General features: G+C 45.4%; 31 non-coding genes across 31 annotated transcripts; all 31 read left to right on the top strand.

Moving 5' to 3' along the window:
* The first annotated feature begins 3,577 nt into the window (after nucleotides 1–3,577).
* Nucleotides 3,578–3,659, top strand: trnas-uga (transfer RNA serine (anticodon UGA)). Its single transcript has one exon. It is a non-coding gene; the product is annotated as a tRNA-Ser (tRNA).
* A 441-nt stretch (nucleotides 3,660–4,100) lies between these two features.
* Nucleotides 4,101–4,182, top strand: trnas-uga (transfer RNA serine (anticodon UGA)). The gene has a single exon. It is a non-coding gene; the product is annotated as a tRNA-Ser (tRNA).
* A 773-nt stretch (nucleotides 4,183–4,955) lies between these two features.
* trnas-cga (transfer RNA serine (anticodon CGA)) lies at nucleotides 4,956–5,037 on the top strand. The gene has a single exon. It is a non-coding gene; the product is annotated as a tRNA-Ser (tRNA).
* Nucleotides 5,038–5,502: 465 nt separating this feature from the next.
* trnak-uuu (transfer RNA lysine (anticodon UUU)) lies at nucleotides 5,503–5,575 on the top strand. The gene has a single exon. It is a non-coding gene; the product is annotated as a tRNA-Lys (tRNA).
* Nucleotides 5,576–6,074: 499 nt separating this feature from the next.
* trnas-uga (transfer RNA serine (anticodon UGA)) lies at nucleotides 6,075–6,156 on the top strand. The gene has a single exon. It is a non-coding gene; the product is annotated as a tRNA-Ser (tRNA).
* A 441-nt stretch (nucleotides 6,157–6,597) lies between these two features.
* Nucleotides 6,598–6,679, top strand: trnas-uga (transfer RNA serine (anticodon UGA)). The gene has a single exon. It is a non-coding gene; the product is annotated as a tRNA-Ser (tRNA).
* Nucleotides 6,680–11,658: 4,979 nt separating this feature from the next.
* On the top strand, nucleotides 11,659–11,731 carry trnak-uuu (transfer RNA lysine (anticodon UUU)). Its single transcript has one exon. It is a non-coding gene; the product is annotated as a tRNA-Lys (tRNA).
* A 499-nt stretch (nucleotides 11,732–12,230) lies between these two features.
* On the top strand, nucleotides 12,231–12,312 carry trnas-uga (transfer RNA serine (anticodon UGA)). Its single transcript has one exon. It is a non-coding gene; the product is annotated as a tRNA-Ser (tRNA).
* Nucleotides 12,313–12,753: 441 nt separating this feature from the next.
* Nucleotides 12,754–12,835, top strand: trnas-uga (transfer RNA serine (anticodon UGA)). The gene has a single exon. It is a non-coding gene; the product is annotated as a tRNA-Ser (tRNA).
* A 773-nt stretch (nucleotides 12,836–13,608) lies between these two features.
* trnas-cga (transfer RNA serine (anticodon CGA)) lies at nucleotides 13,609–13,690 on the top strand. Its single transcript has one exon. It is a non-coding gene; the product is annotated as a tRNA-Ser (tRNA).
* Nucleotides 13,691–14,155: 465 nt separating this feature from the next.
* On the top strand, nucleotides 14,156–14,228 carry trnak-uuu (transfer RNA lysine (anticodon UUU)). Its single transcript has one exon. It is a non-coding gene; the product is annotated as a tRNA-Lys (tRNA).
* A 493-nt stretch (nucleotides 14,229–14,721) lies between these two features.
* Nucleotides 14,722–14,803, top strand: trnas-uga (transfer RNA serine (anticodon UGA)). Its single transcript has one exon. It is a non-coding gene; the product is annotated as a tRNA-Ser (tRNA).
* A 441-nt stretch (nucleotides 14,804–15,244) lies between these two features.
* On the top strand, nucleotides 15,245–15,326 carry trnas-uga (transfer RNA serine (anticodon UGA)). The gene has a single exon. It is a non-coding gene; the product is annotated as a tRNA-Ser (tRNA).
* A 773-nt stretch (nucleotides 15,327–16,099) lies between these two features.
* On the top strand, nucleotides 16,100–16,181 carry trnas-cga (transfer RNA serine (anticodon CGA)). Its single transcript has one exon. It is a non-coding gene; the product is annotated as a tRNA-Ser (tRNA).
* A 465-nt stretch (nucleotides 16,182–16,646) lies between these two features.
* trnak-uuu (transfer RNA lysine (anticodon UUU)) lies at nucleotides 16,647–16,719 on the top strand. The gene has a single exon. It is a non-coding gene; the product is annotated as a tRNA-Lys (tRNA).
* A 499-nt stretch (nucleotides 16,720–17,218) lies between these two features.
* On the top strand, nucleotides 17,219–17,300 carry trnas-uga (transfer RNA serine (anticodon UGA)). The gene has a single exon. It is a non-coding gene; the product is annotated as a tRNA-Ser (tRNA).
* A 441-nt stretch (nucleotides 17,301–17,741) lies between these two features.
* On the top strand, nucleotides 17,742–17,823 carry trnas-uga (transfer RNA serine (anticodon UGA)). Its single transcript has one exon. It is a non-coding gene; the product is annotated as a tRNA-Ser (tRNA).
* Nucleotides 17,824–18,596: 773 nt separating this feature from the next.
* trnas-cga (transfer RNA serine (anticodon CGA)) lies at nucleotides 18,597–18,678 on the top strand. The gene has a single exon. It is a non-coding gene; the product is annotated as a tRNA-Ser (tRNA).
* A 465-nt stretch (nucleotides 18,679–19,143) lies between these two features.
* trnak-uuu (transfer RNA lysine (anticodon UUU)) lies at nucleotides 19,144–19,216 on the top strand. Its single transcript has one exon. It is a non-coding gene; the product is annotated as a tRNA-Lys (tRNA).
* Nucleotides 19,217–19,709: 493 nt separating this feature from the next.
* Nucleotides 19,710–19,791, top strand: trnas-uga (transfer RNA serine (anticodon UGA)). The gene has a single exon. It is a non-coding gene; the product is annotated as a tRNA-Ser (tRNA).
* Nucleotides 19,792–20,232: 441 nt separating this feature from the next.
* trnas-uga (transfer RNA serine (anticodon UGA)) lies at nucleotides 20,233–20,314 on the top strand. The gene has a single exon. It is a non-coding gene; the product is annotated as a tRNA-Ser (tRNA).
* Nucleotides 20,315–21,087: 773 nt separating this feature from the next.
* trnas-cga (transfer RNA serine (anticodon CGA)) lies at nucleotides 21,088–21,169 on the top strand. Its single transcript has one exon. It is a non-coding gene; the product is annotated as a tRNA-Ser (tRNA).
* A 465-nt stretch (nucleotides 21,170–21,634) lies between these two features.
* trnak-uuu (transfer RNA lysine (anticodon UUU)) lies at nucleotides 21,635–21,707 on the top strand. The gene has a single exon. It is a non-coding gene; the product is annotated as a tRNA-Lys (tRNA).
* Nucleotides 21,708–22,206: 499 nt separating this feature from the next.
* Nucleotides 22,207–22,288, top strand: trnas-uga (transfer RNA serine (anticodon UGA)). The gene has a single exon. It is a non-coding gene; the product is annotated as a tRNA-Ser (tRNA).
* A 441-nt stretch (nucleotides 22,289–22,729) lies between these two features.
* Nucleotides 22,730–22,811, top strand: trnas-uga (transfer RNA serine (anticodon UGA)). Its single transcript has one exon. It is a non-coding gene; the product is annotated as a tRNA-Ser (tRNA).
* Nucleotides 22,812–23,584: 773 nt separating this feature from the next.
* Nucleotides 23,585–23,666, top strand: trnas-cga (transfer RNA serine (anticodon CGA)). The gene has a single exon. It is a non-coding gene; the product is annotated as a tRNA-Ser (tRNA).
* A 465-nt stretch (nucleotides 23,667–24,131) lies between these two features.
* On the top strand, nucleotides 24,132–24,204 carry trnak-uuu (transfer RNA lysine (anticodon UUU)). Its single transcript has one exon. It is a non-coding gene; the product is annotated as a tRNA-Lys (tRNA).
* A 499-nt stretch (nucleotides 24,205–24,703) lies between these two features.
* Nucleotides 24,704–24,785, top strand: trnas-uga (transfer RNA serine (anticodon UGA)). Its single transcript has one exon. It is a non-coding gene; the product is annotated as a tRNA-Ser (tRNA).
* A 441-nt stretch (nucleotides 24,786–25,226) lies between these two features.
* trnas-uga (transfer RNA serine (anticodon UGA)) lies at nucleotides 25,227–25,308 on the top strand. Its single transcript has one exon. It is a non-coding gene; the product is annotated as a tRNA-Ser (tRNA).
* Nucleotides 25,309–26,081: 773 nt separating this feature from the next.
* Nucleotides 26,082–26,163, top strand: trnas-cga (transfer RNA serine (anticodon CGA)). The gene has a single exon. It is a non-coding gene; the product is annotated as a tRNA-Ser (tRNA).
* A 465-nt stretch (nucleotides 26,164–26,628) lies between these two features.
* On the top strand, nucleotides 26,629–26,701 carry trnak-uuu (transfer RNA lysine (anticodon UUU)). Its single transcript has one exon. It is a non-coding gene; the product is annotated as a tRNA-Lys (tRNA).
* Nucleotides 26,702–27,089: the final 388 nt, after the last annotated feature.

The following is a 27,089-nucleotide window of genomic DNA, read 5'->3' as shown; positions in this document are numbered from 1 at the left end:
TGTTATGCGACTAAAACATTTTTTTTTCCTTTCGCGATAAGCCATTCCAAAAATAATGGCAACGGACGTTGGTATATCACAGCCACCGCACTAAACATTATTATTATTTATAAAAGGAGACGTGGTGTGTCATCCAAGCATTAATGGCAGGGACAGTCACAGAGTTTCTGTGTTTCTCCCTCATTTCTGCTCCGCGGTCTTGATTGTGGCATTTCTTTGAGGTTTTGTCTAGTAGGCTATTCCTTGTATCCTTTATGAATTTTATAAAAGAACTCTGCCTCGTATATGTCCAAACGGTCAGTGTAGCCTACTTTTGTGTTCATTCGTTTCCCCTTATTTAATCCGTAGGCCTAATTGCAAAATGAAAAATGAACGGTTGTTGTATTTTGTAAAACGCAGAGTTGAACACCAAAATGTTAATTTAAACTGTAGGACTACGTCAAATGCTGCGCAAACATATATAGGCTATATCGACGAATTTTCAGATATTTTTTTGATTTTTTGCCCCTTTAAACATTTAAAATATTTGACAAATGAATATGGAAAAAAAATATTTTACTGGTTTTCTGAGGCCAGATTAGAACCTGGAAATGATTTTCCCCGCAGTGCTGAATGAGAAGAGCCGTAACCACAGCCTACAGAAAGGGGATTTATATGATTCATAAGACATAATAAATGTGTCTGATAATAAAATAATATAACATAACGAGGCATTAATTGTTTATTAATAAACTATTGTTTTCTAAATCAGTTTCTGCTAAAAACAAATCTCCATCCCCGGATACACCTTTAGAGAGAAATACATAATTAGCTGACTACATAATTACATAGTCAGAAGATATTGGCTTTCGATTCGAATTTGTTCGTTTTAAATTGGACATTTAAAGCTTTAGTCTACAAAAGCTTTAAATGTCCAATTTAAAACGAACAAATTCGAATGCGGCTGTTTCAGTTCTCGCGCTCCGGTTCACGGAGATCATGAAGCGCGCCTGTTTGTTAAAGCACAACGTTTTCTTGTTATTGTGAGTTTACGCAAATAAATGTATTTGCGAATAATGTATTATTATTTTCTGTATGACCAGAAATGAAAGAGTATTTTAAGTTGTTTCCACTGAAAGAACTGCAATGAAACTGCAAGTGTTCACATGGGCGTCTCGCAGCCTCCACACTAAGCACCCACACTGGATATGCGTCAAAATATTGTGTTTATTTGTGCTTTGTTCCTTTTTTGGATAAAAGCGTCTTCTACATATGCAGCCTAATAAAATGTTACAATAATGATGATTATTATTATTATTTGCGGATACGGAGTTTTTGTGAAATGGACGTGTTGCCAATGTGCGTATTTTCAATGGGCAATTTCAGTTTGGGTGATGGAAATGGTTCCATCCCCCGCTTCATATATGGAACTCCAAAATGGCTCTATATAGAACCATTTTTTTGGTAAAAGGTTCTATTGGCCAAATATGGAACCCCAGGGTTCTATATAGAACCCAGAGGAACCCTTTTTAAGAGTGTATAGAACCTTTTAGGGGTTCCAAATACGTAGCACTGATGCAACCTTTTACAGTAAGGTTCTAAATAGAACCTCTTCTTCTAAGAGTGTGATTTGTGATTTTTTTCCTGAGATTTGGTTGATCTCTTTGTCCAGCTTCCATCAGTGTCAGTCCATGGTTGATAACATGGTCAATAAGTGTTGCACGGATTTCTTGAGTTGAGTTTGGTCCTCATCTTCTTTGTTCAGGTTATATCAACCCTTCAGGTCCTTCTCTACCTCCTTCTCCTCCTCCTCTATCTCCTTCTCCTCTTCTTCTACCTGGGCTTCCTCCTCTACCTCCTTCTCCTCTTCCTCTACCTCTACCTCCTTCATCTCCTTTTTGAGCTTCCCCTCTTACGTATTCCCACTCTTCTTCTTCTAGATCCTTCCATTTTTGTTGACAGGTGAACTCACCTGCTGCCTTTTATAGCACACCTGAGTGCTGCGTTTTCAAATTAGCACATGTGTGCTTCCACACCTGGTGGATGTGCATATCCAATTCATTCATTAGTGTGGTCAATGGCAAACTGGGGCTTTGTAATGACAAGGAAGTAACCTCACAATCCTTATCTGTGTCTAAGGTGTGAAGATGTGTGTAGAGTTTTACAAATAACTGTGTATAATGTTTTGCAAAAAGGGTGAAGGTGACAACGTGCTTACAATTGTGCAAATCTAGGCTGGTATTTTGGTCCTTGAGTGTAGGTTTTGCTAATAATGGGGAAGTTTTAATTTTAGTGTGTAAGCAATTGAAAAAAACTGTAAAACAGCAATCCTTTATTTATTGCCAACATTCACTCAGAGAAGACAATTACATTGTTGCAGTTCTTTCAATTCTAATTTATTTCATTTTTAAATTAGATTGTATTAATGAATTGGGTATTTTTTTCTCAAGCAAATATGTAAATTACATACATACAAATAACACATATGAATACAGTAATAACTTTTTATCATTAATCATTCTGCAAGCCTGAGTCAAAACACTGATTTTGCAAAAATGCACCTTAACTATTATTATAGACCTACATCTAATATATTTGAAGGAACTCCATATTCATATGGGTAATAAATAAATATAAACATGTATCCATACAATGAGAAATTAGTTTTTTATAAAATAAGTGTTAAGGCATAAAAGCACATGAAATTTATACATTTATGTTCATTCATTAAGAAAAGATTAGAAAAGATATTGGGTGATTTCAACCTTGTCAGAGGTGGGATTCGAACCGACGTCGTTCACGTCAGTGATTTATCAATGAAACATATAAAAAGGCAATTTTCTATAAAATATGAATAGCAATCTACCAAAAATCAAACAGACGGGTGAAAGGTGGATTTACCTTTTCTCTTTCCTTTCATTTTTTTCTCTTTTTTCCTTCTCTTTTCTCTCTTTTTCCTTTTCCCTCTTCTTCCCCTTCTTCCCCTTCTTTTTCCCTCTTCCCTTCCTCAAACAGACTATTGTTCCCCAGCTTTAGCGGAGTCGGTAGAGCATCAGACTTTTAATCTGAGGGTCCAGGGTTCAAGTCCCTGTTTGGGCGAAGCTCTGTCAGTTTGTTGCAGACCTCCCCTAATCATTTGCTGTGCTCTCTTACCAGCGTTTGAGGGACGTGGGCTTCCTCTTCAAGAATATATGTGGCGATGTGTTGCTTCCAAACATTTGGTGTTGCTTTGCCTTCTGTAATGCTTGGTTGCTTTCTCAGAAAACAGTGGTGGGGGACTTTAGAGAAATGAGCTGAAGCTTGCTGTTGACTCTGTACGTTCAGTCACTTCTAAGCGGCTGTGCGCAGGCCTAAGTGAGTGGTTTGCTTTCTCTGTATAGTGTTTACTACTTTTTGCTGTGCCCGCAGCATCCCCAGTCCAAATCCGGATCACGACACTCTTTTTCGCTTAGTGAAGACGTCGTTGAATTCCTTTTTGCCATCACAGTATTTTAGCCGAGTGCATCCTCTGCTGCTCGCATTCGCATCGATGGTTGGCCCCAGTGTCCTCTGTTGCTCACATCCAGAAAAGAAAAAAGCATGTGACATAAAAGCAGGAGTAGTCGTGGCCGAGAGGTTAAGGCGATGGACTTGAAATCCATTGGGGTTTCCCCGCGCAGGTTCGAACCCTGCCGACTACGCGGATCCTTGTTACTTTGTCTGTGTGCGAAAGGAATTGAGATGTCCAAGAGCTGTGTACAACCTGGATTTTTATCTTCATATGCAGCACTTAAAATTGGCAACCCACATCTCCTTTCAGACTTGAAGTGAGCACCGTTTCAAAAGGCTCAGATCAACGGTGATTTTGGATATTCTATTCAGGCAATCGGAGCAATGTCTTTGGCATCCCAGATAACATTCTCTGTATAGTGTTTGGTACTTTTTGTTCTGCCCTCAGCATCCCCAGTCAAAATCCGGATCACGACACCATTTTCGTCTAGGTGAAGACGTCGTTGAACTCCTCTTTGCCATCACAGTATTTCAGCCGAGTGCATCCGATGCTGCTCGCATTCACATTGATGGTTGGCCCCTGTGTCCTCTCACATCCAGACAAGAAAATAGCATGTGACCAGACAGCAGGAGTAGTCGTGGCCGAGAGGTTAAGGCGATGGACTTGAAATCCATTGGGGTCTCCCCGCGCAGGTTCGAACCCTGCCGACTACGTGGATGTTTGTCTGTTTGCGCAAGGATCTGTGATATCCAGGAGCTGTATACAACCTGTATTTTTCTATTCATATGCAGCACATAAAACGGGCAACCCACATCCCCTTTCAGACTTGAAGTGAGCACTGTTTCAAAAGGCTAAGATCAACGCAGATTTTGGATATTCTATTCAGGCAATCGGAGCAATGGCTTTGGCATCCCCGATAACTTCAAAGCCTTCACAGCGTGCAGCTCAAGAGTTGGCGCATTCTATTTTGTGGAGAATCTTGCATATTAGTGTTCTAAAAATGTCGGAATTGTTCTCTCTTACATAGTGAAACAGAATCCTAGTCATTATGTACCAATTACTTATTTGTCCAAACCACTTTAGAGTTAGCAACTGGCCATGAAAAAAAAGATCACTCTTTCAATGTCAGTGTTCCTAGCTTTCCAGGAGCAGCCTACTTCTCTTGTCCCTTTACACATTGTGGCCTTACTCATTTACTGCCACAAATTTTAAGCTGACAAAGCAGGAACACTTCATGGAGAAAGTGCTGTTAAATCCCAGAGGTGCTTGCACCTTGTTTGGTACTTTGTGTTGTGCCTGCAGCATCCCCAGTCCAAATCCGGATCACGACACCCTGTTCGTCTAGGTGAAGACATCGTTGAACTCCCTTTTGCCATCACAGTACTTTAGACGAGTGCATCCTCTGCTGCCCGCATTCGCGTTGATGGTTGGCCCCAGTGTCCTCTCACATCCAGACAAGAAAACAGCATGTGACGGAAAGGCAGGAGTAGTCGTGGCCGAGAGGTTAAGGCGATGGACTCGAAATCCATTGGGGTTTCCCCGCGCAGGTTCGAACCCTGCCGACTACGCGGATCCTTGTTACTTTGTCAGTTTGCGAGATGAGTTGTGAAGTCCAGGAGCTGTGTACAATCTGGATGTTTCACATGCAGTCCTTAAAATGGGAAACCCACATCTCTTTTCAAGATTGAAGTGAGGACAGTTTCAAAAGTCTCAGATCAAACATGACTTTGGCCATTCTCTTCAGGCAATCTGATTTTTGAAATGTCGGATTTGTTCTCTCTTGGCATCGTGAAACTCATTATGTACCAATTACTTGTTTGTCCAAACCACTTTAGAGTTAGCAACCGGCCATGAAAAAAAGAACACTCTTTCAATGTCAGTGTTCCTAGCTTGCCAGCAGCAGACAACCTCTCTTGTGCCTATATACATTGTGGTCTTCATCATTTAATGCCACAAATTTTAAGCTGGCAAAGCAGGAACACTTTATGGAGAAAGTGCTGTTAAATCCCTGAGGTGCCTGTGCTTTGGTAAGAGCCCGGATAGCTCAGTCGGTAGAGCATCAGACTTTTAATCTGAGGGTCCAGGGTTCAAGTCCCTGTTCGGGCGAAGCTCTGTCGGTTTGTTGCAGACCTCCCCTAATCATTTGCTGTGCTCTCTTACCAGCGTTTGAGGGACGTGGGCTTCCTCTTCAAGAATATATGTGGCGATGTGTTGCTTCCAAACATTTGGTGTTGTTTTGCCTTCTGTAATGCTTGGTTGCTTTCTCAGAAAACAGTGGTGGGGGACTTCAGAGAAATGAGCTGAAGCTTGCTGTTGACTCTGTACGTTCAGTCACTTCTAAGCGGTTGTGCGCAGGCCTGAGTGAGTGGTTTGCTTTCTCTGTATAGTGTTTACTACTTTTTGTTGTGCCCGCAGCATCCCCAGTCCAAATCCGGATCACGACACTCTTTTTCGCTAAGTGAAGACGTCGTTGAATTCCTTTTTGCCATCACAGTATTTTAGCCGAGTGCATCCTCTGCTGCTCGCGTTCGCATCGATGGTTGGCCCCAGTGTCCTCTGTTGCTCACATCCAGAAAAGAAAACAGCATGTGACACAAAAGTAGGAGTAGTCGTTGCCGAGAGGTTAAGGCGATGGACTTGAAATCCATTGGGGTCTCCCCGCGCAGGTTCGAACCCTGCCGACTACGTAGATCCTCGCCACTTTGCCTGTGTGCGAAAGGAATTGTGATGTCCAAGAGCTGTGTACAACCTGGCTTTTTCTATTCATATGCAGCACTTAAAATTGGCAACCCACATCTCCTTTCAGACTTGAAGTGAGCACCGTTTCAAAAGGCTCAGATCAACGGTGATTTTGGATATTCTATTCAGGCAATCGGAGCAATGTCTTTGGCATCCCAGATAACTTTCTCTGTATAGTGTTTGGTACTTTTTGTTCTGCCCTCAGCATCCCCAGTCAAAATCCGGATCACGACACCATTTTCGTCTAGGTGAAGACGTCGTTGAACTCCTCTTTGCCATCACAGTATTTCAGCCGAGTGCATCCGATGCTGCTCGCATTCACATTGATGGTTGGCCCCTGTGTCCTCTCACATCCAGACAAGAAAATAGCATGTGACCAGACAGCAGGAGTAGTCGTGGCCGAGAGGTTAAGGCGATGGACTTGAAATCCATTGGGGTCTCCCCGCGCAGGTTCGAACCCTGCCGACTACGTGGATGTTTGTCTGTTTGCGCAAGGAACTGTGATATCCAGGAGCTGTATACAACCTGTATTTTTCTATTCATATGCAGCACATAAAACGGGCAACCCACATCCCCTTTCAGACTTGAAGTGAGCACTGTTTCAAAAGGCTCAGATCAACGCAGATTTTGGATATTCTATTCAGGCAATCGGAGCAATGGCTTTGGCATCCCCGATAACTTCAAAGCCTTCACAGCGTGCAGCTCAAGAGTTGGCGCATTCTATTTTGTGGAGAATCTTGCATATTAGTGTTCTAAAAATGTCGGAATTGTTCTCTCTTACATAGTGAAACAGAATCCTAGTCATTATGTACCAATTACTTATTTGTCCAAACCACTTTAGAGTTAGCAACTGGCCATGAAAAAAAAGATCACTCTTTCAATGTCAGTGTTCCTAGCTTTCCAGGAGCAGCCTACTTCTCTTGTCCCTTTACACATTGTGGCCTTACTCATTTACTGCCACAAATTTTAAGCTGACAAAGCAGGAACACTTCATGGAGAAAGTGCTGTTAAATCCCAGAGGTGCTTGCACCTTGTTTGGTACTTTGTGTTGTGCCTGCAGCATCCCCAGTCCAAATCCGGATCACGACACCCTGTTCGTCTAGGTGAAGACATCGTTGAACTCCCTTTTGCCATCACAGTACTTTAGACGAGTGCATCCTCTGCTGCCCGCATTCGCGTTGATGGTTGGCCCCAGTGTCCTCTCACATCCAGACAAGAAAACAGCATGTGACGGAAAGGCAGGAGTAGTCGTGGCCGAGAGGTTAAGGCATCAAGAGCGCTGAGAGGACGCTGGCGTGTCTGTCGCCGCTTCTCACGCTCACAAACAAAAATAACGCACTACTCCAAGCTACTCTGTGATTCTTCCCCGTTGTTTTATCAAAGCCGGACTATACTTCATGCTACTAGTTGGATTAATTTCCTCACATGCTGCAACCCTTTAGCTGTTGTGCTCTGGTTGTGCTACAGGATCCGTTAAACCTGTGGTTTTTCCAGCTGCTACACTTTCCTGCAGCTGCTACACTTTCCTGCAATTTCAAACTGTGAACACTGTAATTACCTCCGTCAACGGCTTGATCCTCCACAGTATTCTCTGCTGAAGCCTAGTCGTGATGATCTGCGGCTTGTAAGCTACTAGCTAGTGTTGAGCAAGCTAGCGTTTTCCTCTGGTGCCATGGCATTCCTAAGATACTGCGCTCTGGAACTCAAGAATCTCAACTCGCACATCGTACCGGGCAACGGTAGCCTTGAGATGATTAAATCTCTCCATCTCTTACGCCGCCCCCCCTATGTGCACAGGGCTGTTCGGCATAAGCTTGTTTACGTGGATACATCCCAGACTATTCCTGTTGTTCGGTCTATCACTACCCGGCGGCAACGTCATCAGAACGAGCCGCGCATACACCTTTTGAATCTCCGGCCCGTTGAACAGGCTGCTGACGTCACTTCACATGCCAATTCATCTGTCCTGAAGTCTGTTTCATTCATGTTGCTGAACACTCGATCACTAAATAACAAAGCACCACTCATACATGACATTATAACTGACAGGAAACTGGATTTTCTGTGTTTAACTGAAACATGGCAGAACCAAATGGACTTCATTGCGCTTAACCAAGCTACGCCCCAAGGCTATAGTTACATTCAAAAGCCACGTAGTTCTGGACGGGGTGGGGGACTGGCTGTTATCCACCATGAAGATTTCCATATAAAAGAATTTCCAGTACACACCTCTTCATTTGAGTGCATTCATTTTGCTTTGACCGGGCCACTGCGGCTACAAGTGGTCCTTGTCTATCGCCCGCCAAAGGCATCTCCTAGTTTCCTGCCGGAGCTCTCTGATCTCCTTGCTCTAATCTGTCCAACCTTTCCATCTACTGTCTTACTTGGTGACTTTAACATTCATGTTGATTCTGGTAATGCCTACACTGTAGAATTTCTGTCACTACTGGACTGTTTTAATTTTTCACAAGATGTCAATGGCCCAACCCATGCTAAAGGTCATACACTGGATTTGGTATGCTCCTTGGGTATAACCCCAACCCACCTGCAAACTGTCGACCTAGCCATCTCTGATCACTTTGCCGTTATGTACTCTATTTCTCTACACACACACAGGAAGTGTGTTAAAAGGACCATTGCATATCGAAACATCAAACAAGTGTGCATAGATAATTTATCATACACCCTTGCAGGCCAACTCATCAGCTGTCCTCCATCCTGTACAGTTGATGATTCGGTCACTCATTACAACCGGGCCCTGTCACATAGTCTGGACTCTGTTGCCCCCCTCATCACTCGATCCGTCTCATTCTCCTCTCCTGCTCCCTGGTTCACTGCTGAACTCCGCGCCATGAAGGCTAAAGGACGGAGGCTGGAAAGGTACTATAAAAAATCTAGCCTGACTGTCCACCAGCTGGCCTACAAGAACCACGTTAAGAGCTACAAAGATGCTCTATCCATGGCGAAGAATAACTACTACGCTACACTCATTGGCAACCAACAACATCATCCTAAACAGCTTTTCTCCACCATCAACCGCCTACTCTGTCCACCTGACCCTCCTCAACCCTCTGATGCTGCTGGGCTATGCTCTAGATTCCTGGTTCATTTCCAGGAAAAGGTTGAAACCATCCACCAACAACTGCAGCTGTCCAGCTTATCGCAGTCAACCACACTGCCATTGTCTGACACAAATTTTTCAACAGCTCTCGCGCCTCAGGACTGCCTCTCCTCTTTCTCCCCGCTCAATACAGCTCAAGTTTTTGAGCTAGTATCAAAAGCAAAGGCCACAACCTGCAAACATGATCCTATGCCGACAGCCTTGGTTAAGGCATGTCTTCCAACTTTGGGTCCAACACTGGTCAACATCATTAACACCTCGCTGTCATCTGGGATGGTCCCCACCAGCCTCAAAACTGCTGTGGTGATCCCTAAACTTAAAAAACCGGGCCTGAACCAAGACGACTTAAACCATTACCGTCCTATCTCAAACCTACCTTTCATATCTAAGTTATTGGAAAGGGCTGTGGCTTCCCAACTTAACCATCACATGCTACAGCACAATCTCTACGAGCCTTTTCAATCTGGTTTCAGGACACATCACAGCACAGAAACTGCCCTCATCAAAATCACAAATGACCTTCACATGGCAGCTGACTCTGGCCATGTCAGCATCCTGATACTCCTTGACCTCTCTGCAGCCTTCGATACAGTCTCCCACCCCATTCTTCTTACACGTCTCTCTGAACTCATTGGCCTTACTGGTACAGTGTATTCCTGGTTTAAATCGTATCTCACTGACAGGCAACAATACGTCGCCCTCAAGGGGATCTGCTCTAATCTGGCGCCGGTCCTGCATGGCGTGCCACAGGGATCGGTCCTAGGCCCACTGCTATTTAATATTTACATGCTGCCACTTGGGATGATCGTCCGAAAGCATGGATTACACTTCCACTGCTATGCTGACGACACTCAGCTCTACATCAGCACTAAGCCTTCTACTTCGCTTCCACCAGTGCCACTTACTAACTGCCTGAAGGACATAAAGCACTGGCTGGACAATAACCTCCTCAAACTGAACAAAGACAAAACAGAACTCATGGTGTTCGCCCCGCTGTCACTTCTTAAAAAAGTTGATGACTTCACATTGGATGTGGATGGCTGTTCAATCTCTGCATCTCCTCAAGTACGCAACCTGGGCGTCATCATGGACTCCACTCTCTCCTTCCAACAACACATCAAAAACGTCACTAAAATTGCTTTCTACCATCTCAAGAACATCTCCAGACTCCGACAGTGCCTCACCAATTCTGTAGCTGAGGCCCTCATCCACTCATTCATCACCTCTAGACTTGACTACTGTAATGGTATCCTGCTCGGTCTACCCAGCAAAGCCACTGATAGACTTCAGTATGTGCAGAATTCTGCGGCTAGGATGCTCACACGCACAAAACTTGGTCTTCACATTACTCCTATCCTTACGAAGCTACATTGGCTGCCAGTAAAGTACCGCATCAAATATAAAATCCTCCTCCTGACATACAAGTCCCTACATGGACTTGCACCCCAGTACATTATTGATCTTCTCCATTCCTACACTCCATCACGGTCCCTGCGTTCTTCTGACAAGAACCTGCTTGCTGTCCCTAAGTCCAGGCTTAAGACATTTGGTGATAGAGCTTTCTGCGTTGGTGCTCCGTCACTCTGGAACAAACTTCCCCACGAGATCCGCTCTGCCTCATCACTCTCAACATTCAAAAATCAACTCAAAACACACCTCTTCACTGAGGCCTTTGGGCTCTAGCTGCCTCGGCCCCGTGCCTCCTCCTTAACTCCCCCCTCCCATTTCATGTCCTTTGTTAAGCGTCCTTGGGTACTTTGAAAGGCGCTATATAAATTAAAGTTATTATTATTATTATTATTAAGGCGATGGACTCGAAATCCATTGGGGTTTCCCCGCGCAGGTTCGAACCCTGCCGACTACGCGGATCCTTGTTACTTTGTCAGTTTGCGAGATGAGTTGTGAAGTCCAGGAGCTGTGTACAATCTGGATGTTTCACATGCAGTCCTTAAAATGGGAAACCCACATCTCTTTTCAAGATTGAAGTGAGGACAGTTTCAAAAGTCTCAGATCAAACATGACTTTGGCCATTCTCTTCAGGCAATCTGATTTTTGAAATGTCGGATTTGTTCTCTCTTGGCATCGTGAAACTCATTATGTACCAATTACTTGTTTGTCCAAACCACTTTAGAGTTAGCAACCGGCCATGAAAAAAAGAACACTCTTTCAATGTCAGTGTTCCTAGCTTGCCAGCAGCAGACAACCTCTCTTGTGCCTATATACATTGTGGTCTTCATCATTTAATGCCACAAATTTTAAGCTGGCAAAGCAGGAACACTTTATGGAGAAAGTGCTGTTAAATCCCTGAGGTGCCTGTGCTTTGGTAAGAGCCCGGATAGCTCAGTCGGTAGAGCATCAGACTTTTAATCTGAGGGTCCAGGGTTCAAGTCCCTGTTCGGGCGAAGCTCTGTCGGTTTGTTGCAGACCTCCCCTAATCATTTGCTGTGCTCTCTTACCAGCGTTTGAGGGACGTGGGCTTCCTCTTCAAGAATATATGTGGCGATGTGTTGCTTCCAAACATTTGGTGTTGTTTTGCCTTCTGTAATGCTTGGTTGCTTTCTCAGAAAACAGTGGTGGGGGACTTCAGAGAAATGAGCTGAAGCTTGCTGTTGACTCTGTACGTTCAGTCACTTCTAAGCGGTTGTGCGCAGGCCTGAGTGAGTGGTTTGCTTTCTCTGTATAGTGTTTACTACTTTTTGTTGTGCCCGCAGCATCCCCAGTCCAAATCCGGATCACGACACTCTTTTTCGCTAAGTGAAGACGTCGTTGAATTCCTTTTTGCCATCACAGTATTTTAGCCGAGTGCATCCTCTGCTGCTCGCGTTCGCATCGATGGTTGGCCCCAGTGTCCTCTGTTGCTCACATCCAGAAAAGAAAACAGCATGTGACACAAAAGTAGGAGTAGTCGTGGCCGAGAGGTTAAGGCGATGGACTTGAAATCCATTGGGGTCTCCCCGCGCAGGTTCGAACCCTGCCGACTACGTAGATCCTCGCCACTTTGCCTGTGTGCGAAAGGAATTGTGATGTCCAAGAGCTGTGTACAACCTGGCTTTTTCTATTCATATGCAGCACTTAAAATTGGCAACCCACATCTCCTTTCAGACTTGAAGTGAGCACCGTTTCAAAAGGCTCAGATCAACGGTGATTTTGGATATTCTATTCAGGCAATCGGAGCAATGTCTTTGGCATCCCAGATAACTTTCTCTGTATAGTGTTTGGTACTTTTTGTTCTGCCCTCAGCATCCCCAGTCAAAATCCGGATCACGACACCATTTTCGTCTAGGTGAAGACGTCGTTGAACTCCTCTTTGCCATCACAGTATTTCAGCCGAGTGCATCCGATGCTGCTCGCATTCACATTGATGGTTGGCCCCTGTGTCCTCTCACATCCAGACAAGAAAATAGCATGTGACCAGACAGCAGGAGTAGTCGTGGCCGAGAGGTTAAGGCGATGGACTTGAAATCCATTGGGGTCTCCCCGCGCAGGTTCGAACCCTGCCGACTACGTGGATGTTTGTCTGTTTGCGCAAGGAACTGTGATATCCAGGAGCTGTATACAACCTGTATTTTTCTATTCATATGCAGCACATAAAACGGGCAACCCACATCCCCTTTCAGACTTGAAGTGAGCACTGTTTCAAAAGGCTAAGATCAACGCAGATTTTGGATATTCTATTCAGGCAATCGGAGCAATGGCTTTGGCATCCCCGATAACTTCAAAGCCTTCACAGCGTGCAGCTCAAGAGTTGGCGCATTCTATTTTGTGGAGAATCTTGCATATTAGTGTTCTAAAAATGTCGGAATTGTTCTCTCTTACATAGTGAAACAGAATCCTAGTCATTATGTACCAATTACTTATTTGTCCAAACCACTTTAGAGTTAGCAACTGGCCATGAAAAAAAAGATCACTCTTTCAATGTCAGTGTTCCTAGCTTTCCAGGAGCAGCCTACTTCTCTTGTCCCTTTACACATTGTGGCCTTACTCATTTACTGCCACAAATTTTAAGCTGACAAAGCAGGAACACTTCATGGAGAAAGTGCTGTTAAATCCCAGAGGTGCTTGCACCTTGTTTGGTACTTTGTGTTGTGCCTGCAGCATCCCCAGTCCAAATCCGGATCACGACACCCTGTTCGTCTAGGTGAAGACATCGTTGAACTCCCTTTTGCCATCACAGTACTTTAGACGAGTGCATCCTCTGCTGCCCGCATTCGCGTTGATGGTTGGCCCCAGTGTCCTCTCACATCCAGACAAGAAAACAGCATGTGACGGAAAGGCAGGAGTAGTCGTGGCCGAGAGGTTAAGGCGATGGACTCGAAATCCATTGGGGTTTCCCCGCGCAGGTTCGAACCCTGCCGACTACGCGGATCCTTGTTACTTTGTCAGTTTGCGAGATGAGTTGTGAAGTCCAGGAGCTGTGTACAATCTGGATGTTTCACATGCAGTCCTTAAAATGGGAAACCCACATCTCTTTTCAAGATTGAAGTGAGGACAGTTTCAAAAGTCTCAGATCAAACATGACTTTGGCCATTCTCTTCAGGCAATCTGATTTTTGAAATGTCGGATTTGTTCTCTCTTGGCATCGTGAAACTCATTATGTACCAATTACTTGTTTGTCCAAACCACTTTAGAGTTAGCAACCGGCCATGAAAAAAAGAACACTCTTTCAATGTCAGTGTTCCTAGCTTGCCAGCAGCAGACAACCTCTCTTGTGCCTATATACATTGTGGTCTTCATCATTTAATGCCACAAATTTTAAGCTGGCAAAGCAGGAACACTTTATGGAGAAAGTGCTGTTAAATCCCTGAGGTGCCTGTGCTTTGGTAAGAGCCCGGATAGCTCAGTCGGTAGAGCATCAGACTTTTAATCTGAGGGTCCAGGGTTCAAGTCCCTGTTCGGGCGAAGCTCTGTCGGTTTGTTGCAGACCTCCCCTAATCATTTGCTGTGCTCTCTTACCAGCGTTTGAGGGACGTGGGCTTCCTCTTCAAGAATATATGTGTGTTGCTTCCAAACATTTGGTGTTGTTTTGCCTTCTGTAATGCTTGGTTGCTTTCTCAGAAAACAGTGGTGGGGGACTTCAGAGAAATGAGCTGAAGCTTGCTGTTGACTCTGTACGTTCAGTCACTTCTAAGCGGTTGTGCGCAGGCCTGAGTGAGTGGTTTGCTTTCTCTGTATAGTGTTTACTACTTTTTGTTGTGCCCGCAGCATCCCCAGTCCAAATCCGGATCACGACACTCTTTTTCGCTAAGTGAAGACGTCGTTGAATTCCTTTTTGCCATCACAGTATTTTAGCCGAGTGCATCCTCTGCTGCTCGCGTTCGCATCGATGGTTGGCCCCAGTGTCCTCTGTTGCTCACATCCAGAAAAGAAAACAGCATGTGACACAAAAGTAGGAGTAGTCGTGGCCGAGAGGTTAAGGCGATGGACTTGAAATCCATTGGGGTCTCCCCGCGCAGGTTCGAACCCTGCCGACTACGTAGATCCTCGCCACTTTGCCTGTGTGCGAAAGGAATTGTGATGTCCAAGAGCTGTGTACAACCTGGCTTTTTCTATTCATATGCAGCACTTAAAATTGGCAACCCACATCTCCTTTCAGACTTGAAGTGAGCACCGTTTCAAAAGGCTCAGATCAACGGTGATTTTGGATATTCTATTCAGGCAATCGGAGCAATGTCTTTGGCATCCCAGATAACTTTCTCTGTATAGTGTTTGGTACTTTTTGTTCTGCCCTCAGCATCCCCAGTCAAAATCCGGATCACGACACCATTTTCGTCTAGGTGAAGACGTCGTTGAACTCCTCTTTGCCATCACAGTATTTCAGCCGAGTGCATCCGATGCTGCTCGCATTCACATTGATGGTTGGCCCCTGTGTCCTCTCACATCCAGACAAGAAAATAGCATGTGACCAGACAGCAGGAGTAGTCGTGGCCGAGAGGTTAAGGCGATGGACTTGAAATCCATTGGGGTCTCCCCGCGCAGGTTCGAACCCTGCCGACTACGTGGATGTTTGTCTGTTTGCGCAAGGAACTGTGATATCCAGGAGCTGTATACAACCTGTATTTTTCTATTCATATGCAGCACATAAAACGGGCAACCCACATCCCCTTTCAGACTTGAAGTGAGCACTGTTTCAAAAGGCTCAGATCAACGCAGATTTTGGATATTCTATTCAGGCAATCGGAGCAATGGCTTTGGCATCCCCGATAACTTCAAAGCCTTCACAGCGTGCAGCTCAAGAGTTGGCGCATTCTATTTTGTGGAGAATCTTGCATATTAGTGTTCTAAAAATGTCGGAATTGTTCTCTCTTACATAGTGAAACAGAATCCTAGTCATTATGTACCAATTACTTATTTGTCCAAACCACTTTAGAGTTAGCAACTGGCCATGAAAAAAAAGATCACTCTTTCAATGTCAGTGTTCCTAGCTTTCCAGGAGCAGCCTACTTCTCTTGTCCCTTTACACATTGTGGCCTTACTCATTTACTGCCACAAATTTTAAGCTGACAAAGCAGGAACACTTCATGGAGAAAGTGCTGTTAAATCCCAGAGGTGCTTGCACCTTGTTTGGTACTTTGTGTTGTGCCTGCAGCATCCCCAGTCCAAATCCGGATCACGACACCCTGTTCATCTAGGTGAAGACATCGTTGAACTCCCTTTTGCCATCACAGTACTTTAGACGAGTGCATCCTCTGCTGCCCGCATTCGCGTTGATGGTTGGCCCCAGTGTCCTCTCACATCCAGACAAGAAAACAGCATGTGACGGAAAGGCAGGAGTAGTCGTGGCCGAGAGGTTAAGGCGATGGACTCGAAATCCATTGGGGTTTCCCCGCGCAGGTTCGAACCCTGCCGACTACGCGGATCCTTGTTACTTTGTCAGTTTGCGAGATGAGTTGTGAAGTCCAGGAGCTGTGTACAATCTGGATGTTTCACATGCAGTCCTTAAAATGGGAAACCCACATCTCTTTTCAAGATTGAAGTGAGGACAGTTTCAAAAGTCTCAGATCAAACATGACTTTGGCCATTCTCTTCAGGCAATCTGATTTTTGAAATGTCGGATTTGTTCTCTCTTGGCATCGTGAAACTCATTATGTACCAATTACTTGTTTGTCCAAACCACTTTAGAGTTAGCAACCGGCCATGAAAAAAAGAACACTCTTTCAATGTCAGTGTTCCTAGCTTGCCAGCAGCAGACAACCTCTCTTGTGCCTATATACATTGTGGTCTTCATCATTTAATGCCACAAATTTTAAGCTGGCAAAGCAGGAACACTTTATGGAGAAAGTGCTGTTAAATCCCTGAGGTGCCTGTGCTTTGGTAAGAGCCCGGATAGCTCAGTCGGTAGAGCATCAGACTTTTAATCTGAGGGTCCAGGGTTCAAGTCCCTGTTCGGGCGAAGCTCTGTCGGTTTGTTGCAGACCTCCCCTAATCATTTGCTGTGCTCTCTTACCAGCGTTTGAGGGACGTGGGCTTCCTCTTCAAGAATATATGTGGCGATGTGTTGCTTCCAAACATTTGGTGTTGTTTTGCCTTCTGTAATGCTTGGTTGCTTTCTCAGAAAACAGTGGTGGGGGACTTCAGAGAAATGAGCTGAAGCTTGCTGTTGACTCTGTACGTTCAGTCACTTCTAAGCGGTTGTGCGCAGGCCTGAGTGAGTGGTTTGCTTTCTCTGTATAGTGTTTACTACTTTTTGTTGTGCCCGCAGCATCCCCAGTCCAAATCCGGATCACGACACTCTTTTTCGCTAAGTGAAGACGTCGTTGAATTCCTTTTTGCCATCACAGTATTTTAGCCGAGTGCATCCTCTGCTGCTCGCGTTCGCATCGATGGTTGGCCCCAGTGTCCTCTGTTGCTCACATCCAGAAAAGAAAACAGCATGTGACACAAAAGTAGGAGTAGTCGTGGCCGAGAGGTTAAGGCGATGGACTTGAAATCCATTGGGGTCTCCCCGCGCAGGTTCGAACCCTGCCGACTACGTAGATCCTCGCCACTTTGCCTGTGTGCGAAAGGAATTGTGATGTCCAAGAGCTGTGTACAACCTGGCTTTTTCTATTCATATGCAGCACTTAAAATTGGCAACCCACATCTCCTTTCAGACTTGAAGTGAGCACCGTTTCAAAAGGCTCAGATCAACGGTGATTTTGGATATTCTATTCAGGCAATCGGAGCAATGTCTTTGGCATCCCAGATAACTTTCTCTGTATAGTGTTTGGTACTTTTTGTTCTGCCCTCAGCATCCCCAGTCAAAATCCGGATCACGACACCATTTTCGTCTAGGTGAAGACGTCGTTGAACTCCTCTTTGCCATCACAGTATTTCAGCCGAGTGCATCCGATGCTGCTCGCATTCACATTGATGGTTGGCCCCTGTGTCCTCTCACATCCAGACAAGAAAATAGCATGTGACCAGACAGCAGGAGTAGTCGTGGCCGAGAGGTTAAGGCGATGGACTTGAAATCCATTGGGGTCTCCCCGCGCAGGTTCGAACCCTGCCGACTACGTGGATGTTTGTCTGTTTGCGCAAGGAACTGTGATATCCAGGAGCTGTATACAACCTGTATTTTTCTATTCATATGCAGCACATAAAACGGGCAACCCACATCCCCTTTCAGACTTGAAGTGAGCACTGTTTCAAAAGGCTCAGATCAACGCAGATTTTGGATATTCTATTCAGGCAATCGGAGCAATGGCTTTGGCATCCCCGATAACTTCAAAGCCTTCACAGCGTGCAGCTCAAGAGTTGGCGCATTCTATTTTGTGGAGAATCTTGCATATTAGTGTTCTAAAAATGTCGGAATTGTTCTCTCTTACATAGTGAAACAGAATCCTAGTCATTATGTACCAATTACTTATTTGTCCAAACCACTTTAGAGTTAGCAACTGGCCATGAAAAAAAAGATCACTCTTTCAATGTCAGTGTTCCTAGCTTTCCAGGAGCAGCCTACTTCTCTTGTCCCTTTACACATTGTGGCCTTACTCATTTACTGCCACAAATTTTAAGCTGACAAAGCAGGAACACTTCATGGAGAAAGTGCTGTTAAATCCCAGAGGTGCTTGCACCTTGTTTGGTACTTTGTGTTGTGCCTGCAGCATCCCCAGTCCAAATCCGGATCACGACACCCTGTTCGTCTAGGTGAAGACATCGTTGAACTCCCTTTTGCCATCACAGTACTTTAGACGAGTGCATCCTCTGCTGCCCGCATTCGCGTTGATGGTTGGCCCCAGTGTCCTCTCACATCCAGACAAGAAAACAGCATGTGACGGAAAGGCAGGAGTAGTCGTGGCCGAGAGGTTAAGGCGATGGACTCGAAATCCATTGGGGTTTCCCCGCGCAGGTTCGAACCCTGCCGACTACGCGGATCCTTGTTACTTTGTCAGTTTGCGAGATGAGTTGTGAAGTCCAGGAGCTGTGTACAATCTGGATGTTTCACATGCAGTCCTTAAAATGGGAAACCCACATCTCTTTTCAAGATTGAAGTGAGGACAGTTTCAAAAGTCTCAGATCAAACATGACTTTGGCCATTCTCTTCAGGCAATCTGATTTTTGAAATGTCGGATTTGTTCTCTCTTGGCATCGTGAAACTCATTATGTACCAATTACTTGTTTGTCCAAACCACTTTAGAGTTAGCAACCGGCCATGAAAAAAAGAACACTCTTTCAATGTCAGTGTTCCTAGCTTGCCAGCAGCAGACAACCTCTCTTGTGCCTATATACATTGTGGTCTTCATCATTTAATGCCACAAATTTTAAGCTGGCAAAGCAGGAACACTTTATGGAGAAAGTGCTGTTAAATCCCTGAGGTGCCTGTGCTTTGGTAAGAGCCCGGATAGCTCAGTCGGTAGAGCATCAGACTTTTAATCTGAGGGTCCAGGGTTCAAGTCCCTGTTCGGGCGAAGCTCTGTCGGTTTGTTGCAGACCTCCCCTAATCATTTGCTGTGCTCTCTTACCAGCGTTTGAGGGACGTGGGCTTCCTCTTCAAGAATATATGTGTGTTGCTTCCAAACATTTGGTGTTGTTTTGCCTTCTGTAATGCTTGGTTGCTTTCTCAGAAAACAGTGGTGGGGGACTTCAGAGAAATGAGCTGAAGCTTGCTGTTGACTCTGTACGTTCAGTCACTTCTAAGCGGTTGTGCGCAGGCCTGAGTGAGTGGTTTGCTTTCTCTGTATAGTGTTTACTACTTTTTGTTGTGCCCGCAGCATCCCCAGTCCAAATCCGGATCACGACACTCTTTTTCGCTAAGTGAAGACGTCGTTGAATTCCTTTTTGCCATCACAGTATTTTAGCCGAGTGCATCCTCTGCTGCTCGCGTTCGCATCGATGGTTGGCCCCAGTGTCCTCTGTTGCTCACATCCAGAAAAGAAAACAGCATGTGACACAAAAGTAGGAGTAGTCGTGGCCGAGAGGTTAAGGCGATGGACTTGAAATCCATTGGGGTCTCCCCGCGCAGGTTCGAACCCTGCCGACTACGTAGATCCTCGCCACTTTGCCTGTGTGCGAAAGGAATTGTGATGTCCAAGAGCTGTGTACAACCTGGCTTTTTCTATTCATATGCAGCACTTAAAATTGGCAACCCACATCTCCTTTCAGACTTGAAGTGAGCACCGTTTCAAAAGGCTCAGATCAACGGTGATTTTGGATATTCTATTCAGGCAATCGGAGCAATGTCTTTGGCATCCCAGATAACTTTCTCTGTATAGTGTTTGGTACTTTTTGTTCTGCCCTCAGCATCCCCAGTCAAAATCCGGATCACGACACCATTTTCGTCTAGGTGAAGACGTCGTTGAACTCCTCTTTGCCATCACAGTATTTCAGCCGAGTGCATCCGATGCTGCTCGCATTCACATTGATGGTTGGCCCCTGTGTCCTCTCACATCCAGACAAGAAAATAGCATGTGACCAGACAGCAGGAGTAGTCGTGGCCGAGAGGTTAAGGCGATGGACTTGAAATCCATTGGGGTCTCCCCGCGCAGGTTCGAACCCTGCCGACTACGTGGATGTTTGTCTGTTTGCGCAAGGAACTGTGATATCCAGGAGCTGTATACAACCTGTATTTTTCTATTCATATGCAGCACATAAAACGGGCAACCCACATCCCCTTTCAGACTTGAAGTGAGCACTGTTTCAAAAGGCTCAGATCAACGCAGATTTTGGATATTCTATTCAGGCAATCGGAGCAATGGCTTTGGCATCCCCGATAACTTCAAAGCCTTCACAGCGTGCAGCTCAAGAGTTGGCGCATTCTATTTTGTGGAGAATCTTGCATATTAGTGTTCTAAAAATGTCGGAATTGTTCTCTCTTACATAGTGAAACAGAATCCTAGTCATTATGTACCAATTACTTATTTGTCCAAACCACTTTAGAGTTAGCAACTGGCCATGAAAAAAAAGATCACTCTTTCAATGTCAGTGTTCCTAGCTTTCCAGGAGCAGCCTACTTCTCTTGTCCCTTTACACATTGTGGCCTTACTCATTTACTGCCACAAATTTTAAGCTGACAAAGCAGGAACACTTCATGGAGAAAGTGCTGTTAAATCCCAGAGGTGCTTGCACCTTGTTTGGTACTTTGTGTTGTGCCTGCAGCATCCCCAGTCCAAATCCGGATCACGACACCCTGTTCGTCTAGGTGAAGACATCGTTGAACTCCCTTTTGCCATCACAGTACTTTAGACGAGTGCATCCTCTGCTGCCCGCATTCGCGTTGATGGTTGGCCCCAGTGTCCTCTCACATCCAGACAAGAAAACAGCATGTGACGGAAAGGCAGGAGTAGTCGTGGCCGAGAGGTTAAGGCGATGGACTCGAAATCCATTGGGGTTTCCCCGCGCAGGTTCGAACCCTGCCGACTACGCGGATCCTTGTTACTTTGTCAGTTTGCGAGATGAGTTGTGAAGTCCAGGAGCTGTGTACAATCTGGATGTTTCACATGCAGTCCTTAAAATGGGAAACCCACATCTCTTTTCAAGATTGAAGTGAGGACAGTTTCAAAAGTCTCAGATCAAACATGACTTTGGCCATTCTCTTCAGGCAATCTGATTTTTGAAATGTCGGATTTGTTCTCTCTTGGCATCGTGAAACTCATTATGTACCAATTACTTGTTTGTCCAAACCACTTTAGAGTTAGCAACCGGCCATGAAAAAAAGAACACTCTTTCAATGTCAGTGTTCCTAGCTTGCCAGCAGCAGACAACCTCTCTTGTGCCTATATACATTGTGGTCTTCATCATTTAATGCCACAAATTTTAAGCTGGCAAAGCAGGAACACTTTATGGAGAAAGTGCTGTTAAATCCCTGAGGTGCCTGTGCTTTGGTAAGAGCCCGGATAGCTCAGTCGGTAGAGCATCAGACTTTTAATCTGAGGGTCCAGGGTTCAAGTCCCTGTTCGGGCGAAGCTCTGTCGGTTTGTTGCAGACCTCCCCTAATCATTTGCTGTGCTCTCTTACCAGCGTTTGAGGGACGTGGGCTTCCTCTTCAAGAATATATGTGGCGATGTGTTGCTTCCAAACATTTGGTGTTGTTTTGCCTTCTGTAATGCTTGGTTGCTTTCTCAGAAAACAGTGGTGGGGGACTTCAGAGAAATGAGCTGAAGCTTGCTGTTGACTCTGTACGTTCAGTCACTTCTAAGCGGTTGTGCGCAGGCCTGAGTGAGTGGTTTGCTTTCTCTGTATAGTGTTTACTACTTTTTGTTGTGCCCGCAGCATCCCCAGTCCAAATCCGGATCACGACACTCTTTTTCGCTAAGTGAAGACGTCGTTGAATTCCTTTTTGCCATCACAGTATTTTAGCCGAGTGCATCCTCTGCTGCTCGCGTTCGCATCGATGGTTGGCCCCAGTGTCCTCTGTTGCTCACATCCAGAAAAGAAAACAGCATGTGACACAAAAGTAGGAGTAGTCGTGGCCGAGAGGTTAAGGCGATGGACTTGAAATCCATTGGGGTCTCCCCGCGCAGGTTCGAACCCTGCCGACTACGTAGATCCTCGCCACTTTGCCTGTGTGCGAAAGGAATTGTGATGTCCAAGAGCTGTGTACAACCTGGCTTTTTCTATTCATATGCAGCACTTAAAATTGGCAACCCACATCTCCTTTCAGACTTGAAGTGAGCACCGTTTCAAAAGGCTCAGATCAACGGTGATTTTGGATATTCTATTCAGGCAATCGGAGCAATGTCTTTGGCATCCCAGATAACTTTCTCTGTATAGTGTTTGGTACTTTTTGTTCTGCCCTCAGCATCCCCAGTCAAAATCCGGATCACGACACCATTTTCGTCTAGGTGAAGACGTCGTTGAACTCCTCTTTGCCATCACAGTATTTCAGCCGAGTGCATCCGATGCTGCTCGCATTCACATTGATGGTTGGCCCCTGTGTCCTCTCACATCCAGACAAGAAAATAGCATGTGACCAGACAGCAGGAGTAGTCGTGGCCGAGAGGTTAAGGCGATGGACTTGAAATCCATTGGGGTCTCCCCGCGCAGGTTCGAACCCTGCCGACTACGTGGATGTTTGTCTGTTTGCGCAAGGAACTGTGATATCCAGGAGCTGTATACAACCTGTATTTTTCTATTCATATGCAGCACATAAAACGGGCAACCCACATCCCCTTTCAGACTTGAAGTGAGCACTGTTTCAAAAGGCTCAGATCAACGCAGATTTTGGATATTCTATTCAGGCAATCGGAGCAATGGCTTTGGCATCCCCGATAACTTCAAAGCCTTCACAGCGTGCAGCTCAAGAGTTGGCGCATTCTATTTTGTGGAGAATCTTGCATATTAGTGTTCTAAAAATGTCGGAATTGTTCTCTCTTACATAGTGAAACAGAATCCTAGTCATTATGTACCAATTACTTATTTGTCCAAACCACTTTAGAGTTAGCAACTGGCCATGAAAAAAAAGATCACTCTTTCAATGTCAGTGTTCCTAGCTTTCCAGGAGCAGCCTACTTCTCTTGTCCCTTTACACATTGTGGCCTTACTCATTTACTGCCACAAATTTTAAGCTGACAAAGCAGGAACACTTCATGGAGAAAGTGCTGTTAAATCCCAGAGGTGCTTGCACCTTGTTTGGTACTTTGTGTTGTGCCTGCAGCATCCCCAGTCCAAATCCGGATCACGACACCCTGTTCGTCTAGGTGAAGACATCGTTGAACTCCCTTTTGCCATCACAGTACTTTAGACGAGTGCATCCTCTGCTGCCCGCATTCGCGTTGATGGTTGGCCCCAGTGTCCTCTCACATCCAGACAAGAAAACAGCATGTGACGGAAAGGCAGGAGTAGTCGTGGCCGAGAGGTTAAGGCGATGGACTCGAAATCCATTGGGGTTTCCCCGCGCAGGTTCGAACCCTGCCGACTACGCGGATCCTTGTTACTTTGTCAGTTTGCGAGATGAGTTGTGAAGTCCAGGAGCTGTGTACAATCTGGATGTTTCACATGCAGTCCTTAAAATGGGAAACCCACATCTCTTTTCAAGATTGAAGTGAGGACAGTTTCAAAAGTCTCAGATCAAACATGACTTTGGCCATTCTCTTCAGGCAATCTGATTTTTGAAATGTCGGATTTGTTCTCTCTTGGCATCGTGAAACTCATTATGTACCAATTACTTGTTTGTCCAAACCACTTTAGAGTTAGCAACCGGCCATGAAAAAAAGAACACTCTTTCAATGTCAGTGTTCCTAGCTTGCCAGCAGCAGACAACCTCTCTTGTGCCTATATACATTGTGGTCTTCATCATTTAATGCCACAAATTTTAAGCTGGCAAAGCAGGAACACTTTATGGAGAAAGTGCTGTTAAATCCCTGAGGTGCCTGTGCTTTGGTAAGAGCCCGGATAGCTCAGTCGGTAGAGCATCAGACTTTTAATCTGAGGGTCCAGGGTTCAAGTCCCTGTTCGGGCGAAGCTCTGTCGGTTTGTTGCAGACCTCCCCTAATCATTTGCTGTGCTCTCTTACCAGCGTTTGAGGGACGTGGGCTTCCTCTTCAAGAATATATGTGGCGATGTGTTGCTTCCAAACATTTGGTGTTGTTTTGCCTTCTGTAATGCTTGGTTGCTTTCTCAGAAAACAGTGGTGGGGGACTTCAGAGAAATGAGCTGAAGCTTGCTGTTGACTCTGTACGTTCAGTCACTTCTAAGCGGTTGTGCGCAGGCCTGAGTGAGTGGTTTGCTTTCTCTGTATAGTGTTTACTACTTTTTGTTGTGCCCGCAGCATCCCCAGTCCAAATCCGGATCACGACACTCTTTTTCGCTAAGTGAAGACGTCGTTGAATTCCTTTTTGCCATCACAGTATTTTAGCCGAGTGCATCCTCTGCTGCTCGCGTTCGCATCGATGGTTGGCCCCAGTGTCCTCTGTTGCTCACATCCAGAAAAGAAAACAGCATGTGACACAAAAGTAGGAGTAGTCGTGGCCGAGAGGTTAAGGCGATGGACTTGAAATCCATTGGGGTCTCCCCGCGCAGGTTCGAACCCTGCCGACTACGTAGATCCTCGCCACTTTGCCTGTGTGCGAAAGGAATTGTGATGTCCAAGAGCTGTGTACAACCTGGCTTTTTCTATTCATATGCAGCACTTAAAATTGGCAACCCACATCTCCTTTCAGACTTGAAGTGAGCACCGTTTCAAAAGGCTCAGATCAACGGTGATTTTGGATATTCTATTCAGGCAATCGGAGCAATGTCTTTGGCATCCCAGATAACTTTCTCTGTATAGTGTTTGGTACTTTTTGTTCTGCCCTCAGCATCCCCAGTCAAAATCCGGATCACGACACCATTTTCGTCTAGGTGAAGACGTCGTTGAACTCCTCTTTGCCATCACAGTATTTCAGCCGAGTGCATCCGATGCTGCTCGCATTCACATTGATGGTTGGCCCCTGTGTCCTCTCACATCCAGACAAGAAAATAGCATGTGACCAGACAGCAGGAGTAGTCGTGGCCGAGAGGTTAAGGCGATGGACTTGAAATCCATTGGGGTCTCCCCGCGCAGGTTCGAACCCTGCCGACTACGTGGATGTTTGTCTGTTTGCGCAAGGAACTGTGATATCCAGGAGCTGTATACAACCTGTATTTTTCTATTCATATGCAGCACATAAAACGGGCAACCCACATCCCCTTTCAGACTTGAAGTGAGCACTGTTTCAAAAGGCTCAGATCAACGCAGATTTTGGATATTCTATTCAGGCAATCGGAGCAATGGCTTTGGCATCCCCGATAACTTCAAAGCCTTCACAGCGTGCAGCTCAAGAGTTGGCGCATTCTATTTTGTGGAGAATCTTGCATATTAGTGTTCTAAAAATGTCGGAATTGTTCTCTCTTACATAGTGAAACAGAATCCTAGTCATTATGTACCAATTACTTATTTGTCCAAACCACTTTAGAGTTAGCAACTGGCCATGAAAAAAAAGATCACTCTTTCAATGTCAGTGTTCCTAGCTTTCCAGGAGCAGCCTACTTCTCTTGTCCCTTTACACATTGTGGCCTTACTCATTTACTGCCACAAATTTTAAGCTGACAAAGCAGGAACACTTCATGGAGAAAGTGCTGTTAAATCCCAGAGGTGCTTGCACCTTGTTTGGTACTTTGTGTTGTGCCTGCAGCATCCCCAGTCCAAATCCGGATCACGACACCCTGTTCGTCTAGGTGAAGACATCGTTGAACTCCCTTTTGCCATCACAGTACTTTAGACGAGTGCATCCTCTGCTGCCCGCATTCGCGTTGATGGTTGGCCCCAGTGTCCTCTCACATCCAGACAAGAAAACAGCATGTGACGGAAAGGCAGGAGTAGTCGTGGCCGAGAGGTTAAGGCGATGGACTCGAAATCCATTGGGGTTTCCCCGCGCAGGTTCGAACCCTGCCGACTACGCGGATCCTTGTTACTTTGTCAGTTTGCGAGATGAGTTGTGAAGTCCAGGAGCTGTGTACAATCTGGATGTTTCACATGCAGTCCTTAAAATGGGAAACCCACATCTCTTTTCAAGATTGAAGTGAGGACAGTTTCAAAAGTCTCAGATCAAACATGACTTTGGCCATTCTCTTCAGGCAATCTGATTTTTGAAATGTCGGATTTGTTCTCTCTTGGCATCGTGAAACTCATTATGTACCAATTACTTGTTTGTCCAAACCACTTTAGAGTTAGCAACCGGCCATGAAAAAAAGAACACTCTTTCAATGTCAGTGTTCCTAGCTTGCCAGCAGCAGACAACCTCTCTTGTGCCTATATACATTGTGGTCTTCATCATTTAATGCCACAAATTTTAAGCTGGCAAAGCAGGAACACTTTATGGAGAAAGTGCTGTTAAATCCCTGAGGTGCCTGTGCTTTGGTAAGAGCCCGGATAGCTCAGTCGGTAGAGCATCAGACTTTTAATCTGAGGGTCCAGGGTTCAAGTCCCTGTTCGGGCGAAGCTCTGTCGGTTTGTTGCAGACCTCCCCTAATCATTTGCTGTGCTCTCTTACCAGCGTTTGAGGGACGTGGGCTTCCTCTTCAAGAATATATGTGTGTTGCTTCCAAACATTTGGTGTTGTTTTGCCTTCTGTAATGCTTGGTTGCTTTCTCAGAAAACAGTGGTGGGGGACTTCAGAGAAATGAGCTGAAGCTTGCTGTTGACTCTGTACGTTCAGTCACTTCTAAGCGGTTGTGCGCAGGCCTGAGTGAGTGGTTTGCTTTCTCTGTATAGTGTTTACTACTTTTTGTTGTGCCCGCAGCATCCCCAGTCCAAATCCGGATCACGACACTCTTTTTCGCTAAGTGAAGACGTCGTTGAATTCCTTTTTGCCATCACAGTATTTT

This window comes from Pimephales promelas, chromosome 13 (assembly GCF_988280905.1).
Source record: "Pimephales promelas chromosome 13, fPimPro1.hap1.1, whole genome shotgun sequence".
Taxonomy (NCBI): Eukaryota; Metazoa; Chordata; class Actinopteri; order Cypriniformes; family Leuciscidae; genus Pimephales; species Pimephales promelas.
This window is presented reverse-complemented; position numbering and strand designations above follow the sequence as displayed.